At 38.4% G+C, this 7,684-nt stretch overlaps 1 protein-coding gene across 2 annotated transcripts in view; it reads right to left on the bottom strand.

The window, feature by feature from the left end:
* SCFD2 (sec1 family domain containing 2) overlaps window positions 1–7,684 on the bottom strand; it is a 431,480-nt gene that overhangs the window by 246,558 nt on the left and 177,238 nt on the right. The window lies entirely within an intron of this gene.

Below are 7,684 nucleotides of genomic sequence, written 5' to 3'. Positions count from 1 at the left end.
TCTGTGGCCAGGCTGGAGTGCAGTGGTGTGATCTCGGCTCACTGCAACCTCCCCCTCCTGGGTTCAAGTGATTCTCCTGCCTCAGCCTCCCAAGTAGCTGGGACTACAGGCATGCATCACCATGCTCAGGTAATTTTTTGTATTTTTAGTAGAGATGAGGTTTCACCATGTTGGCCAAGATGGTCTCAATCTCCTGACATCATGATCTGCCTGCTTTAGCTTCCCAAAGTGCTAGAATTACAGGTGTGAACCACTGTGCTCGCCCCACATTGCCTTTTATTTGTGTGTTTCCTGTCCTGAAGAGAATACTACAAGAAGTTTGGCATTCGAGTTTTTGTTTTGAAAGTCCTAATTTGTAAAATGGCTAGTCAAGTTGTAGGTTCCATTATACCATCTTAATATCGCTTAAAACAAATAGAGTCCATTAATTTTAAAGAAAAAACTGCAAGTACTTCAGATACTTTTAAATTTTAAAGAAAAATAGTATATTTGTAAGATGATATCAAATAAATTTTAAGGAAAATAGTATATATGTAAGATAATATTATTTAACAACAACAAAAAAAAAACATGGCAGAATCTACATCCAAATGAAAGCTGACACTACTTCAAAGGAATCACCTCAGATTTTGCAGCATATTCTCTTTAATAGTCTCTATATCAGCAAATATTAGCTAGAATATTTCTCATAACAATAAAAAGTTAATTTCTGCTAAATCTGGCAAATAAAATATGGGATCAAACTGTGTAATGTCACTCAGGATTCAAAATTTCTTTGAGTGAGTCAGTAGGTAACTCACATTAAATTTTTTTTTATTAAAATTGCCTTTAGCTCTTCCACAACTTCTTGAGTGATACTTAGCAGAGAACTTCAAAATTCTTTGAATGTGATAATAGCACTGTAGTACTGGAGTAAGTGTGTAAGTTCCCAGAAACTATACATATTTCTATCATAAATTCTGAGATTTTTGGTGAATACAGGACTCATCTTAAATAATATGATTTAATTCCTCTTAAAATATAAAATAACCCTATGAGACAACTCCACAATTTGTATTTATATTCAAATCAGGGGTCAAATTAACACAACTTGCAACTTACATTATCCATTCAGAAGTATTCATTGAGCACCTACTATGTTCTAGGTATTAGTCTAGGAACGCAGCAGTGAACAAAACAAATTCCCTGCTTTCATAGAATTTACATTCTAGTTAGAGAAAACAACTAAAAAACAAAAGAAGCAAAACATAAACAGCAGTCCACCCTTATCCGTGGTTTTGCTTTCCATGGTTTCACTTACCTGGGTCCAAAAATATTACATACAATAAGTTATTTTGAGAGAGAGAAAGAGAGAGAGAGAGTTCACATTCCCATAACTTTTATTATAGTATAACTGTTCTAATTTTTATTAGTTATTGTTAGTCTCTTATTGTGCCTCTTATTATGACAAATTAAACTTTATCATAGCTATGTAAAAAAAAACATAGTATATATAGGATTCAGGACTATGCACAGTTTCAGGCATCTACTGGTGGTCTTGGGTCTTGAAATGCATCCCATGCAGATCAGCAGGGACTACTGTAGTATATTAGAGTGGTAAGTGCTATGAAGAAAAATAAAGCAGGAAAGGAAACTCACTTTAGGATATGTGCCTGTGTGTGTGAATGTGCACTAGATTACATAGGAAAAGCCATGGTAAAAGGAAATATTAGAATAAAGAAATACCAATAAAAACTCTTCCTCTTTTTGAAGGGAAAGTTAACAGCAAACAGCTCAATGTTGTTCTGTGCTGAAATGGTTACCCAAAATGAGCTTTTCAAGTCAAGTCATCTCCACACCTGGAAAAATTTGGACAGATCATCTCAAGGTGAAGGTTCATAATTATATTTCATATACAAAAAGCAGGTGTTACCATTTATTTCCACTAAAAATCCTGGATGTTCACAATGTACTATACAAAAATAAAATGCTCAGTCCTTGGAATGAATAACGTAATAATGGAAAAGAACAGAACGGAGATTTTACTGTCACATGGTGGACAAGACACAGTTTACCAAGTGTAAACACACACATGCTTCCAAAGGATCAGGGGACCAAAAGTTTTGAAGACACGCTAGGACTTCCCCATAGCTTCAGGAGTCTCTTTAGAGCAGGAGTGTCTAAACTTTTGGCTTCCCTAGGCCACACTGGAAGAAGAATAACTGTCTTGAGCCACACATAAAATACACAACCACTAACGAAAGCTGACAAGCTACAAAAAAAAAATTGCAAAACAATTTCATAATGTTTTAAGAGAGTTTATGAATTCCTGTTGGGCTGCTGCATTCAAAGCTATCCTGGACCACGTGCAGCCCATGGACTGTGGGTTGGACAAACTTGCTCTAGAGGAACCCTCAAGTGTTTCTTTGCTTTATAAGTTGCCAAAAGTAATTTAAAAGAAAAGAGTCCTGTGGTTGGCCTGATAAAAGAAGGTCATGAAGGCTGCAGCTTTGATTTTTGCTGTTTGTTTACTCAATCACTAACTCCTTGGATGACAATAAACAGATTCCTTCATTGCTTTATGTCCCATTTCTAGACACCAGGTGTACACATAAAACATCTATCCTATAGGAGCCCTCTGGGTCTCTCCCCAGAGCAAATGGATTTTCTAAAATATAGTTATAAAAAGTTTATATAGTTATAAAACAGAATAGAATAATCACCACGATCATTTGTAAAGATTCATTCACTAACATCTGGCCTTCAGAGCTTCATTTTCAAGTCATTGGTCTATAATATGTGCTAGAGAACAAAATTCCTCATTAGTGATACCCTATCAGAATTCTGTTGTACATACCCATTTCTAAAATTACATTCTAAATCTGTTTAATGCATCCCAGGAATTCAATAACTGAACTGAATACAAAGTCAGGAATACTGACCAGTCATAAGAACCAGGGGAGATGATGGAAATAAAGAGATTCTATTTCAAAAAAGCTAGATTCCAACACTGATTGTTCCTCTAACTCCTTAACGTCTCAGGATCTCTTCTTTCTAAGCTGACATGATCTGACCAGAGGCTGGCTGGGCAATAAGTCATGTTATGCCCAGATCTCCATTTTTCCTTCCTCCCCCACCGCCTTTAAAAAAAAAAAACAAAAAACTTCACCATTGTTGTGAAGGCAGCAATTCATATTCTCACTGCTGGATACTTAGCTCAAAAAAGGCCAAAAAAGGCCAGTTGTGGTGGCTCACACCTATAATTCCAGTACTTTGGGAGGCCAATAAGGGAGGATCACTTGAGGCCAGGAGTTTGAGACCAGCCTGGCAAAATAGCAAGACTCCTGTCTCTACATAAAATAAAAAATTAGCTGAGCATGGTGGCATGTGCCTGAAGTCCCAGCTACTCCAGAGGCTGAGGTAGAAGGATCGCTTGAACTCAGAAGTTTGGGGCTGCAGTGAGCTATGATTGTGCCACCGCACTCTAGCCTAGACAACAGAGCAAGATCCTGTCTCGATAAAAAAAAAATTTTTAATGCTGAAAAGAGAAAAGCTTTATTGTAGATACAGATGGACAAATCCAGAAATAATTGCAGACATGAATGTAACATGGGCTGGCATGCACACGTGTATTTCCTACTCTGTCCACTGAGAAGTAGTGCTGCCTCAGTAGCAATGAGCATACCCAGTGGCCAGATCTTACTTTCTAATATCATTCTCCAATAAAAGGAACCGGGAATCCTTAAAGAAATGATGCTAGGGATGGAGAAGGGAAAATTCAAGATGAGTCTGAAAGATCTTTTCAAAAAGTAATAAAGTGGAAACAAACCAAAATGATAACCACCTGTCAAAAGGATACAGAAGCCAAATGTAAGACTTCCCAGTGACCAAAGCTGGAACAATGTGAACCACAAAATAAATAAAGTAGTATTTGATTTTAACCCAAAGTACACAATAAATATATATCAGTCTATATTGATATAAATGAGTGATTGGATTACTAAATATAAATGTAGGAGAAGAGACAAATCTTCCTTAAGGAATTCCAAATAACCCATGTAGATGCTTCCACCTTCAGGAGATGGAGCTGAATTCTCCCTATCCCTTGAATATGGGCTGCATGTAATGACCTGCTTCTTAAAAAATAGAGTATTTTTGGAAGGGAGAGTGAAGGGGTATCTTTACCTTAGCATAATCAGTGACAAGACATATTGCTCTCATGTCCCTAAGATGACACCATCTTCCCTAATGTGATTTGATGAGAACGGTACTTCACCTTTCCAGTATTCTTCCCCCAAAACTCGTAACCATGACAAAAACATCAGACAAATTCCCACTGAACAACATTCTACAAAATGCCTGGTCAGTACTCCTCAAAACTATGAAGATCATGAATAATAAGGAGAGACCCAAAAACTGTCACATGCCAGTTGAAGCTAAAAAAAAATCTAACTACTAAATGTAATTGTCATATCCTGGATGGGCTCTTCAGATAGAAAAAGGACTTTGGGGGAACATTAATCAAATCTGAATCATATCTGGAGTTTATAGTTAATGTACCCATGTTAGTTTCTTATATTTGATAAATGTATCATAGAAATACAAGATTCTAACAATAAGGTGAAGAATATATAGAACTTCTCTGTACTATCTTGGGAACTTTTTTGTAATCTAAAGTTATTCTAAAATAAAATGCTTATAGGGAAGGTAAAGGAGGGAGAAGGGGGAAAAGAAGAAAGGGAGGGGAAGGGAGGACAGGGATGACAAATAAAGACTTCGTGGTCAGGAAGAATTCCTCACAACCAGAGCTGTCTGCCAAAGTAAGGGACTGACCCAGGAAGCAGTGAACTCTCCATCAACAGCAAAGAGAGGCAGGGTGGTCATCTGCCCAAGATGAGGCAAAGAGAACCCTGCGCCACTTTGTCTTGGAAGGTAAACTAGACGAGACCCTCCCAGTGCTATGCATAAAAGCATGGTTCCAAACTGAATGTTTATACATTGTCTGCTCTTCTCTATTCTTAGAATGGAACTTTAATAATAGGGAAGGGGAAAAAAAAGGAATGATTCCATAGATTGAAAACTTTTTAAAGGCAGAAGAAATAATTTCAAGAAGATTAATAATAAGGATATGGAAATAAGATACTATGCTTTGGTTTCAATCCAGGCTGTATCATTTGCTAGCTGTATGACCTTGGGCAAATTATTTAACTTCTCCAAGTCTCAATTTCCTCACCTGCAAAATGGAAACAATATCATAAATGCCTGAATATTAGGCAATCTTGTATCATGGCCGTCCATGTGCATAATGTGCATAACGTTGGGACAACTGCTTAAACTACTTTGTGGTCTCGAATGTTGTAATCCCTATGATAGGGTAGTCTTTGTAAAGACTCAAATATAAGGTAATGCACTATTTTCTGAGGGCTAATTTGGGGAAAGTACTTTAGCTGATTTAGGAATACATAATCATAGCTTTTGCTTCCTCAGGTTGTTCTGAAGATTTAACATTAGAAGTATACAAACTATTACTACCGTGACTCCCACCTACAACCCGCAGGCCCCTTTCTTACTCAGTAGAACTGATTAAGATGGTTGGAAAGAGAATTAGACTGTCTAAGAAGAGGAAGTTAGTAGTCTCAAAGGACAGGGGGGCAGCCTACAAATACTGGGTTTGAAATCACATCTTGGAACTGAACTGCAACAGTCAGTGAAAGGTCAAAGGCAATATAAACATTATTAAACAGTGCCATTTAAAAAGAACATGCACAGCAGACCAAATCCAAGGCCAAAAGAAAAAAGGCTTCTTTACAAAGTACTGAGATTAAGTTTCTCATTTGTTTTGATATAAATGCGCTTACTAGTGGGAGGCAGAAAACTGAAGCTGTGTCTAGAGTGACAAAACCTTTTGTTTATCTGAAGTCTGGGGCTCCTGTTATTCTTGAATGAGCCCTCAGTAACTCTGAAAAAAAAAAAAAAAAAAAGGCCCTCTGTAAAATATGTGTTTTCTTTAGAGAAGCTGACCTTTTTGGGTGAATTAAAATGTCACTGCAAAGTCAGAGTTTGCCTCTGTACTGGCTACCTTGGCAGGTATGAAGAGCAAACAGGCTTTATTCCAAGTGGCTGCAGAGCAGGCCAGGCTGGCTGTACACCTGCTCTTCTGTGGTGAACAACCTGAAGGCACTCAGTGAAACTCCAAATCATGCTAAGCTGCTGCTGGAGAACCCATCTCTGCAACCCATTGTGTTAGTCCATTTGTGGTGCTATGAAGGAATGCCTGAGGCTTTGTACTTTAAGAAGAAAAGAAGTTTATTTGGCTCATGGTTCTGCAGGCTGTTCAAGCATGGTGCTAGCATCTGCTTGGCTTCTGGTAAGGCCCCAGGAATCTTCTATCATAAAGGAAAGCAAAGGGGATGCTCAGCACATCACATGATGAGAGGCAGCAAGAGAGAAGCGGGGAGGTACCACGCTCTTTTTAAACAACCAGATCTTCTGTGAACTTAGTGCAAGAACTACTTGTTACCATGAAGAGGGCACCAAGCCATTCATGAGGGATCTACTCCAATAACCCAAACGTCTCCCACCAGGCCCCACCTCCAACACTGGGGATCACATTTTGTTATTTTTTAGTTATTACTTTTTAAAAACCAAACATTACTAAAATTTTGTTCATCAGAAGTAATTAATAAGGGGTAAAAATAAACCCAGTCTCCAATATGCATAAAGAACTTCAAAAAAATCAGTACAAATTATACCAAAGATTGAGACTTCATGAAAGAGGGTATCCAAATACCATTTGGCACATACACATGCACTCTGCATCACTAGTCAACAGAAAAATGCAAGCTAAATTCACAGTACATCCATATCATACCAACTGGAATGGCTAAGTGGAAAAAAGAATTAAAAAGGAACCTTCCAATATCTAATGTAGGCAAGAATGTGAGGCCACTAAACCTCTCATACATTGCTACAAGGAGTGAATACTGGCATAAATGCTATTAAAACCTGTTTTGTGACATCTACTAACTGAACACAAGGATTTCTGATGAAGCAGAAACTTTATTCTTTGGAATAGGGGATCACATTTCAACATGACATTCGGAGAGGGCAAATATCCAAATGTCATTCCATCCATGGCCTCCTCAAATCTCACGTCCTTCTCACAATAAAAAAATACAGTCAACCCTTCCCAATAATTCCCCAAGGTCTTGACTCATTCCAGCATCAACTCAAAAGTCCAAAGTCTCATCACAGACTCTAAGTCCCTTTCACTTATGAGCCTGAAAAATCAGAACAAGTTATTTACTTCCAAGATACAATGGTGGCATAGAAATTGGGTAGACGTTCCCATTCCAAAAGGGAGGAATCAGCCAAAAGAAAGGGGCAACAGACCCTTAAAACTTAATGCTCCAAAACACAGATCTTTGACTCCATGTCTCACGTCCTGAGCATACTGGTGTGAGAAGTAGGCTTCCAAGGCCTTAGACAGCTCTGTCCCTGGCTTTGAAGGGTGCCGCCACCAAGGTTGCTCTCATGGTCAGAGGTTAAGTGTCTGTAGCTCTTCCAGGCTCAGGATGCAAGCTGCAAATGGCTCAATCATTCTGGGGTCTGGAGGATGGTGGCCTCCTTCCCACAGAGCTCATCTCAAGAGTGTCCCAGTGTGGAATCTGTGTGGGGACACCAAACTCTTATTTTCCCTCCACAC

The sequence above is a fragment of the Cebus imitator genome, unplaced genomic scaffold (genome assembly GCF_001604975.1).
Source record: "Cebus imitator isolate Cc_AM_T3 unplaced genomic scaffold, Cebus_imitator-1.0 Scaffold124, whole genome shotgun sequence".
NCBI lineage: Eukaryota > Metazoa > Chordata > Mammalia > Primates > Cebidae > Cebus > Cebus imitator.
The sequence above is the reverse complement of the archived record's forward strand: the minus strand, read 5'-3'. Positions and strand labels throughout refer to the sequence as shown.